The following is a 10984-nucleotide window of genomic DNA, read 5'->3' as shown; positions in this document are numbered from 1 at the left end:
GTAAGCATTCTCTGTTGCAATTGGGTTCTAGTTTGTTGTTGGCTTCATTTTAACATTTTAGTTGCAGTCCATTCAGTGACAATAAATTAAACTGTAATGCTGATAATTATGCACAAATGGGGGCTCGAAAACAGGAACCCACGGCGGTGTGTCAAGTTAATCAGGTAACAGCACACACAGGGCCTGCTTCAGAAATGGACAAATAATTACAAAAATATGTGATAATTAGCACTAATATTTGGTTATACAGTAATAATAACCATGTCTATGTATTTGTCAATTTCATTACCACTCCACGCGGTCGGCATCACAGTTGCAGTAGTGTTGTGGGTCCACACAGTCGCCCTGCAGGCCGCACGCACACTGCTGGCTGCCTGGTTGAGCTCCGCCCCAATAAGTCCGGACTCGACCGGGTCCGGGTCCCCCGAGCCACCAGCTGAAGGGAGAGCCCTCTGAAACACACACACAAGAAAGCACACCCTTAACTTCTCTGAACATGTCCCACAACGTTCTATTGTTACCTCTTATTCAATCTACCTTAACAAGACGAAACGTCCATACATTTCCTACAGAGCTGAACCAAGAAACCTCACCTAAATGTGGATGGTCAAATAGTTAACTTAATTGAAGTTAGCTGCAGTAAACTATTTATTTATTTCATTGCTTTGTCATTTCCTGACTGATGTGATTTTGCTTCACCAGCAGATATTTTCTATCAAAGGTTTTAACCTGAAAAATGAACTTGGAGAACGGCTCCATCAATTGTTGGTATAACCAGTACACTTGAAACCATTTTATTGAGTGTTTCTGTTAACTTTCTGGTAATGAACGCAACCTAGTAAGTGCACACTGGCGATCTTAGCAAGTGACGCAGCTTATTTGTATTGTCAGAACTTTGCTTTAAAACATTACTCACAAAACTGCACAGCACTGCAGCCTCTTGCCCCTATCCATAATAAACTAAAAGATGCTTACAGGATTCAAAAGCTACATGCACTCTCTTTGGAAATACTGTAATACCATATTGTGTCCTAAAATGAACTAGATTTTGAGAAAGTAGCGGCATGCTGTATGGAGAGAGACCCCATCTCTCAGCCTCCCGAGATGAATCCAATGTTTGAAGCAGAGGGATGTTTGCCAGCTCCTACCCCTTACACTGAATATATTGTTTTTGAATGGAGGGCAATCATAGTATACTGTGAAAAATGTATTTCACACTGTGAGAGTGTGTAGGTGGAGAGGAGTGAGAGAAGGTGATTGGAAAGGTCTCTGTTGAGTCAGCACTTCCTTTATTTTCCCAGAGAGCAGCAGGGAGTTTATAATGGAACTTCTATTTATCTACCCATTCTTCTTTTTCTTCCTCTTTCACTATTTTCATCCATCATTTTATTACCCGCACCCCCAAAAAGTTCCCCCACTCAATATTCTCCCTTATATAGTTTTTCCATATGTAGTTTCACAGGAGAGAGAAACTTTTGAAGACCATGTAACCAATAGTTGTATGGATGGGAATCTTGCAATCAAAGGAATGCTTCATAAATAACTTTAAAAGTTAATTTAGTTCTCCAAATTGTGGTTGATTCATGTTAATTTGATTCATTTAAATAGATTAATTTGTTTCAGATTTTTTTCCTGCTCAAATACACATAAACTGGCAACAAGATTGAGAGTCTACAGCACAGCTAAATGCTAACATCAGCATGCTAACCTGCTAACAATGACAATGCTAACATGCTTATGCAGGTATAATGTTTACCATATTCACCCTCCTAGATTGGTGTGCTAGTATGCAAAATACAGTACAGCTGAGGCTGAGTATTGGTCGTAAATCAAACAAGAGGCCACCTTGCAATGATCCATTCCTGACGCCCGTCAACATCCGACCTACGAATACTCCGTAGCCGTTGCATTATTGCGTGAATACTCAGTACTCATGTGTTGGATCATGCCCATCTTCAAACTCGGCCAGTTTGAGACACTATTGCATTCAAATCTGTCCACAGACATATAAATGCCTGCCAAAGTACTAAAAAACGCTTCTGTGGTAGTTCCTGCTACAGAAGGTGTCTCCAGGACCCCATTTAACCATGATGATTATCAATATAATCATCCTGAGGGGAACATGAATGTCCGAACCAAATTTCATGGCAATCCATCAGATAGATATTGAGACATTTCACTCAAAACCACAAATGTCAACCTCATGGAGGCGCTAGAGAGTCAAAGTGAAGGAATCATCAAAGTCAGTAAGATTCATCCTCTGGGGAACATAAATGTCTGTACAAGGTTTCATGGCAATCCATCAAATAGTTGATGTACCAACTGACAAATGGCTAAAAACTGGATATCATCACACGCAAATACTTCCCTGATGTTTCTAGCAGTGTGTCTTTACAATGAATGATGCTCTGTTTTTCTTGTATTATGTTGCATGAACGTGTAAGCTCTCGCATTAACTGCTACCAAGACAAATTCAATAGAACTTGGTGATCAAAGTGATTCTCCACCTCTGAGTCAATACAACCACAAGAAAACACGACTAAACAAAGAAAACACTGATCTAACTCAATACTCATTCCAAAAGGAGGAGGTATTAAACTAATCCTGAACAATCAATTTGTCTGAATCATTTGTGAAAGAGAAGAAAATCCTTGAAACCACAATAAGTTTGCATCAAAGAGCTGTAATGATTTTGTTCTTTCTGGTCAGGAAATGTGTAAATTCCCAGCTGAAAAGAGCCTGCTTAACCGAGGTTTCATTAACTTTTATTTAACCGAACAAGTCAATTAAGAACATCTTCTTGTTTACAGTCTTTTCTTATTTAAATGTGCACTTGAGGAGTATTGAGGGAAAAGGGAGGGATGAAGTGCTAGAGTCTCCTTAAATTAAGATTAAAAGATTAAAAGGATTAAGATGAGATAAGATTTTTAAAAAGTGAAATCTACTTTTTAATGATCAAAGAATAATCACAGGATGAAATAAAATCAAAAATTGGGTCCAGTAGAGTACGTGATTAAAATTGTTGATACAGATGTAAGAAATCGACTTGAAAATTCCCCCGAGAGTCAAGGAGCATATTAGAGAAGAAATGAGCAGCCAGCCAATTACCAACAGGCTTCAGGTTAGAGAGTAGAGCTTAAAGGAATAGTTTGTCATTTTGAAAAAAATACACTTATTTGCTCTTTGGCATACATATCGATACCGCTCTCATATCTGACCTGTTAGCAGCCAGCTATCTTAGCTTAAGACAAAGACGGAAGCAGGGAGAAACAACTTGCCTTGCTCTGTTCAACAATAACAAAATCCACCGACCAGCACCTTTAAATCTCACTAATATTATATTAACACTAATAATTATTTAATAATAATGAATTGTTTCTTGGCTCTGAGCAGTTGTCATGCAACAGCAGAGACTGGAGCCAAGAAACAGTCTGGCACATAACAACTGTAATACAGCAAATTTTTATATTTTAGCTTCTTTACAGATTAAAGGTCCAGAGTATAACATTTACGAGGATCTATTGGCAGAAATGTAATATAATATTCAAAGGTATGTTTTCATCAATGTATAATTTGAAAAATAGGAGTTGTTGTGTTTTTGTTACCGACAAATGCACCACTAGATGCCTCTAAATGAACCAGATATAATGTGTTATATAAGAGGTGCTGGTAAGAAGATTGTGCAACATTTTGACAGAGCCAAGTTTTTATGCTAAGCTAACTGGCTGGTGGCTGTAGCTTGGTACAGTGTGTTATTTATCTTCTCGTCTAACTCTCCCAGAAAGCAAATATTTCCTAAAACTATTTAAAGTAAATTTAAAGTTACTAGTTTGCAAGCCTGGGTAGGCGGGTATTGATCTGCTCCCAGCTGTTCCAGGTGAGCAGCTCTACGTCTGACAGCATAAGACTCGCTGTACCTGGGAATCCCCAGATTATACATAAAACACATAAGGCGTATCCAGCAAACCTTTCCTGAACAGGCTTTACCTGGAGTGTTGAGGAGGCGGGACTTCCTGCACTGGTAGGACAGTTCCTGCTCGCAGTGCTCTGATTGGCTGATGGCGGCCAATAGCTGCTCCTCTTCAGTGGAGTAGTCAAAGTGGACTAAATGCTGGCTTCTGCCTGAAGACGGTTGGAGTCTTGTGAGCTCTGTATTGTTGTGCTGGATCACCATCCACGTGTTCTCCTCTGGAAAGACACACAGATATTAAATACTGATTATTGTTGCTGATTACTGATTGATTAATGCTATTGATTCATTTGCAATTATCCATTCTTGTTTGTCATTTATGCAAAGAGAGGTAATCTACATCTAGTCCTTGTTGGAAAATTGTCATCTTATATCTCATCTTTGCTGCTCTGGTACTCTCACTCAAATCTTAAGGAATAATTTTCCATGTTGGGAAATATACGTGTTATTTTTCTTACCAAGTGGTAGATCGGAAGATTGATACCACACTTATATCTGTACGTTCAATATGAAGCTACAGCCAGCACCTGGTTAGCTTAGCTTAGCACAAAGAATGGAAGCAGAGGGAAACAGCTAGCCCAAAAGCTCATTAATCAACACATTATATCTGGTTTTATTTGCACACAAACAGAAATGTATAACCACACTTTGTCACTTTTACATTTCAGTGTTTGTATAGCTATGCTAAGCTAATTGCCTCCTGGCTCCAGCTCCATATTTATAGAACAAACATGAAAGGGGTATCAATCTTGTTTAACTCTCTTTAGCTTGAAGTTAAGAAAAAGACAAACAGAGAGTGACAAAAACAAAAAAAGCAGAGAACAGAGTAAAGTAATATCATCACTATTAAGATTTACACGTGTTTACCAATTATATGAAGCAGTGAAACAGTAGAAGTGCAGAAACAGCCATCATTATTCATATTTATATGATTAAACAAGAAAAGGAGTAGGACGAGAGGGATGGAAGATAAAGTGGATCAGAGCATGATGAGAGGAGCATTCATAATTACACAAATCATCATAGAAAACGCTGAGTGATGATTGAAGGAAGAGGAGGTGTGAAAGTGTGTGTGTGTGTGTGTTTGTGTGTCACCTGTCATGTTGCAGTAGACCAGCTGCGGTTTGATTGGTCCGCTGCCATCCACATCAATATAAAAATGTCCTGATGTGTTGCCGTTGTGTTTGTACGCCTCACAGGACTGTTCGTACACAGCTGGAAGGAAAATAATGACATCAGCTCCAGCATGAATCACATCAACATCTACATCAACACATCAGCTGGCAGACGCACACAGGGGCCGTGAGGGAATGAAGATCACACACTGTGGAGGATTATGGGTAGTGCTTCATACGTATGTATCACCACTGAATCACCATCTCATAACCAGACGGAAGACAATCATCTTAAGTTTCATTTCTGCAGCAGCGTCCCATAAAGTAAAGATTAATCCAAGAGGAGAGGACAGCAATGACTTATGGGAGTACAAAGACTCAATAAATAAAACTTTAGACCTTTATCAGCCCTGCATCTTCCTCTCTATCTCCATAAGTCTTCCTCCCTCCTCTCTCTGTCTGTCACACACACACCAGTGCATCCTCTGCAGTCAAAGTATCGAGCCCTTCGAGTCAAATCCATAAAGTTCCCACACTCTGCTCACCTGTTTATCTTTCTTCTTCTCCGGACAAAGGCCTTTATTCATTAACATTCTCTCAGTGTGGTTAGAAACATCAAGCAATAAAAATGGACCGGAGGTGAATCGTGTGGGAAACTCTCCTCTTTTGGTCTCGAGGATTTAGAACACAGAACCAGTATCTCACTTATCAGCTCACCTCACTGCTGCAGTTTCAGTATTTATTCAGCATTTTAGTCGTGGCTGTTAACTTTTATAATATACTCACACTCATACAAACACATTTTATATTTTTACCTCCTCCACTGAAGAAAGAAGGGTGTGTAGTTACAATATAGCTTACAGTTGATGATTCCGTTTTTAATAATTTGAGTTATTGTTAATGTAGCACAAACCAAATAACCAGGAAGTTGGTCTTATTGTGATAATAATCATAGGTTTGTGTCTAACTCGTCTCTCTTGCCCTGCCAAAACGTTTTATCGATGTTCTGTTGCAAATTTCAGTTAATTAACTTGAGTGAGGGTGTTTTTATTGAAATACCAATATAAGCTGTATATTACAAAAATGTAAGAATTGGAAAAATCCCAAATGTGCAACAATCACGAATCACGAATTTCTCACGCACAGTTAATCCAAGTATTAATGTACCCTAAACAGTAATTATATATAGTGATTAAATTATATGTCTTCATGCAATCAACAAGTGAAAGGCAGACTATAATTTGTTTGGTCAGTGTCGTCTTAACCACTGTTTTTGTTGATTCTAGTTTCTTACATCATTGCATTATGTCATGAGGCACTTGAATAATGTGCAAAACAAATAAACTGGACTTTATTATCTCTGTTTAATGGGAATAATGTGTTAATATGTTTTAATGTCGGTACCACAGATGTTTCATCTAATCTTTCTGTTTTATTCTTTGTCTTGTTTGCTCTGCCTCTAGTTTATTATGTAGGAGGAAAAATGATTATTCTGTTTGACACACAGTCTCATTCCTTTTTGTATTCATCTGTCTGTCCTCAACTTCTTCCCCGACTATCCTTGGTATGTGCCTTTTCTTTATCATATGCCACTGTTTGACTGACTGGTGACTACAGGCTGTGGCAGGTCGCTCCACTGTAGCCGCTGTCAGAGCAGTTACAGTGGAGATGGTCCAGGACTGACTGCAGCGGGCCGCCGTGTTCACAGCGACTGGAGAACACACCTGAGACAGAAAGAGACAGAGAAGAGGAGAAGAGAAAGAGAAGAGAGAGAGAGAGAGGGGGGGGGGGGGGGGAAGAGATGTACGGTGTGAGTAAATTCTTAAAAAGAGTTCATTAAGATGAGGGTTGATTTATTCTCCTGGATCAAATTATCATTTATTTTAGTAAGAAGGCTCAGTGTTTTGCTCAAGGGCTTTTCAACAGAATACATTTACTGTATTTGCACACATTTGGTCTTGAATAAACCAATTAAACACACTTCTTGATTTTGTCATAAAGCACAATCACAAAAGTTCCTCCTTTGCGATTGGATTTGTGTTGAGTATTAAAACATCCACAGTACGCTGGGAGTAAAGTTTCTTTATTTAAAGGTGGTATAACAGTATCAGGGAGGGTATTGTTGCATGTTTGATTAAAGCCTTTGTATGTTTCACAGAATAATCTGGATACTAGAACACCACATAGGTATAGTAGCTAAAAGGGACCAAGAATATAATAACAGTAAAATGAATCTTTCACCTATTGATGCATTTACAGAGAATTTCAGTGTTTGCTCTTTTAGTTGTGGTGCAAACCTTTCTACTGTTGCCCCAGAGAATAGCTCTGTTCCACAGCTGCTAGCCTTGAGACATTGTTTTGCCCTGTGATAAACTGCATGAGTATACAGGATAAAAACACTGACAGAGACCAGACTGTGCTACAGGTCATTTAAAAGATTAATGAGTAACCCAGGCATATATCCTTAAAGGGGAACCTCCACCTGTTGTACACATCATAGTAAGTTTACAGGTGAGACAAGTTGTATGAAGCCTTTTGCCGCTTCAGCTGCACAATGTCTGACAAATTGCCTTAAGTGATGTCAGTTGAGTCAGTATATGTTGGTGCTGAAGACTAAAAACTGAGTTTGTGGAAGAAACAACCTCTGTAGTCCGCTCCTCATCTCTGCTTGAGGCCAATGGCTCGAGGCTAACATAGCACACCCGAATCACAGACCATAGTGGACCAAGTGGAATAAAAAAGTCAACAACAGTTAACAATAAATAATATCCTTATTAAATTAATAAACCTCCCCCGTGTGAACTGTCACACAGGGGGGTAACTTAATATAGTCAGCCTACGCTACTGTATTTCAGTGTTAGTCATAATGGTGGCAGCTAGAGAACCTAATATTTTCTAAGGTGGTACTGTGTAATGTTTGTAGTTTCATAAACACTGCTAAAAGCGTTTACTGCGGTTATAATGAAAGTAGTAGTGAGCATTTAACCATGCTTTCAAACTCCCACTACTTTTCAAAGAGAGAAAATTACTTCATTAAACTAAATGGGCCTCTTATGAAATGCAGCTTCCTCTTTATGCTGAAGCTTTTCAAGGTTATTTATTTAATAGCCATCAGTACGCTTAAATAAACTTGCTAAATAATGCTAAATAGCAGTGTAGGAGGAATAATATGGCTTTCATTTTTAATATCACTTTTTCTATTTAGGTGAAGATGTGGGAGGTTTCCTCGTGCTGAATGGAAATATGACTTCTGGAGAATAGTCATCCGAAACACCTTTCACCTTGCCTCGGAGAGATCAAAAGAATAATTTCATTATTTCACTGATTTTTCTCTTTTCAGATTTTTCTTTTTCATATATATAAAAAGAAAAAGTTTTCTGCTGAATAGAAAATATACCTTCACTTCTTCTCAGTAGCACATCTTCTCTGATTGAACCGAGCTGCTCTCTTAAAGTGCTGCCAGACTGTTTGAAGAAGCTCTTTAAATGAATCCAGCTCCCAGGAGACTTCACTGAAGCTCTGTGTGTTATTTATAGATAAATATCATACTGCTGTAACTATCATGACATCAGTCCTGTGTGGGAGGGAGGAGAGGGATGAAGGTAACAGAAGGAGGGAGGCAGTGATAAATGTGTGTTGCACTGTATGTTGTGTTTGTCTTTCTCTGCATATAGATGATCTATAGTATACTGGGTGTGGTAGAGGCTTGGAAACTTCAGAAAATGCATGAAAACGATGGGAGAATATATATTCAGAATTACAAGCATTCATTTTTCTATTTCAACGTGCTCACACATTTTTCAGTGACCTGTCAGACACACACCTGTAAACCCGACTCCCATCCCATGAGGGAGACTCTACATAAATCTTAAAAGGCTAATGATCAGGTCATTTATTTCAATAAAAAGTGAGTGCTTTATTATGAGAAAGCAAATACTTATGTGGCAGGCGGCAGTAGAAATGTTGGCACCGTTGCAGTCAACAGTGGAAACCAGCCAACTGCACAGAAACCATATTGTAGGATAAATTCTCCCATAAAAAAAACACTCTAAAATGCCCAACAGAATCAGACTGTGTGAGTCTGAGCCTTAGAGATAACAACAAAAAGGAACAAGCTGAGAACACCGAGTTAGAGAGGACAAGAAAAATCCCATTCACCTCCATTGTATGGACATGGTGACAGAAATCTTTGAGGCTGATAGCTGAAAACCAAATATAGCAAATAAAAAACAAACAACGGCTTGACTACTTTAGGTAAGGGAGAAAATATGTTAAACGGCTACAGCTCAGCCTCTGATGCACTCTGTCTCTGGTAAGACATAAAGACGTTAGGTGACCTCATTCTGCTGAGAAAAAGACAGACAGGGAGGCCGACAGGAGATGATGAGTAACAGTGTTTTTATCCTCACTGGTTGCTTTCCATCTGTTGCAAGACCGGCTGGCACCTCCAGGAGGTTTGACACAGACACACACACACAGTTTTACATCCCTGGTGTTTGCGAAGCTTGGCGCTACGTGTGTGTTGTGTTTTTATATGTCTTTATATTCATAAATACATGTTATTGTACGCTGTCACATACATTTACAAGGGCTTCCTTATGGAAATGTATGTGACAGTGTGTGAGTGTGTGTTTGCCCGAACCCAGCCAGGAGTATTGAAGAGAAAACAGATTACTGTACAGAATCTGCTGCCTCCCTTTTATTTAGATAAAAGCCCTGACTCAGCAGCCTGTCAGCCTGCAACTGTGTGATATGTTTTTTTTTTTTACCTCCATTTATCGCTATACTGCTTTAATCTAACAGTGAGCTGGAGCCTTGCAGATAAAGCACTTAGCTTTCACTTTAAATTCACATTACCACACTGCTTGGTTCTTTTTTTAAAATATATTTTGTTTGTGTGTGTATGTGTGTGGCAGGGTTTCAGGGCTGTAACGAGTGTGCAATACAGTACTCAGTCTGGCAGTAGTGACATCTGGTCTCTTTAAAATGTAGACTGTTGATGACTGCTGGTTCAGTCCATTGAATGAAGAGCAATGACTTGACTAATAACTTAACTGACTCACAATTTTAAACTAGTTTATTTAACTTGTGAAGTGACAATGCACATATACTGTAAATACATTAGGTATGTTTGAGCCACTTTATAGCAGCAAGTGATAAAGAGCGACCCAAGGTTGGCTGAGTAGTTAAGGTAGAAGATACAATGGGTTCAAGTCCCGCTGAACCCATTGTTTCCTTTCCTTGACAGCAAGTTCAGCATTTAGAGCACAAATGTCTTGTGATTCAACTACTAGCATTTATAGTGTACATAATCACACAAATGACAAAGTCAATCTTATTCACAGTCTGTACATACAGTATAAAATGTGTGCTTTTACATCCTCAAGAGGGCAATACAGTAAATGACTTGAAACCTCAAATGTACCTTGAACCTTGTAAGTACTGTAAATATATTTTAAGCTTTGCACATTTATAATAGTTATATACGTTTGGGGCATTAGTTGACACAAGTAATAACTAACGATGAGTAGCTGAGTAATCAACATATCCCAGAATGCCTCGGGAGCCAAAGACATCAATCAATAAAGTGCCTTTGATGTTAGCAGGATGGATAAGCGGTTACTTAAAACAATTTCATTTCAATACTCTCGATTAGCTACCTAGACAGATAACAGCAGGACGGGTTATCTTCACATTGTTCTTCTTTTGCCTGATGGCACTCATGATTGAGTGATTAAGACATTGCCCTCAAGATACAAAGCATACAAGTCCTCATCGGTTCAAGCCCACTCTTTGTATTTACTCTTTTTTTAAAAGCTTTGTACCAGGATGGCCGAGAGGTTAAGGCGTTGGACTTAAGATCCAATGGGCAAGTTGCCCACGTGGGTTCGAACCCCAC

General features: G+C 38.9%; 1 pseudogene; it reads right to left on the bottom strand.

Annotated features, from left to right (window-relative positions):
• LOC118334800 overlaps positions 1 to 10984 on the bottom strand; it is a 344242-nt pseudogene that overhangs the window by 57338 nt on the left and 275920 nt on the right.

This window comes from Morone saxatilis, unplaced genomic scaffold (assembly GCF_004916995.1).
Source record: "Morone saxatilis isolate NCDOM2014 unplaced genomic scaffold, NCSU_SB_2.0 Contig23, whole genome shotgun sequence".
NCBI lineage: Eukaryota > Metazoa > Chordata > Actinopteri > Moronidae > Morone > Morone saxatilis.
Note: the sequence above shows the minus strand (reverse complement) of the source record. Positions and strands in the feature narration are given on the sequence as shown.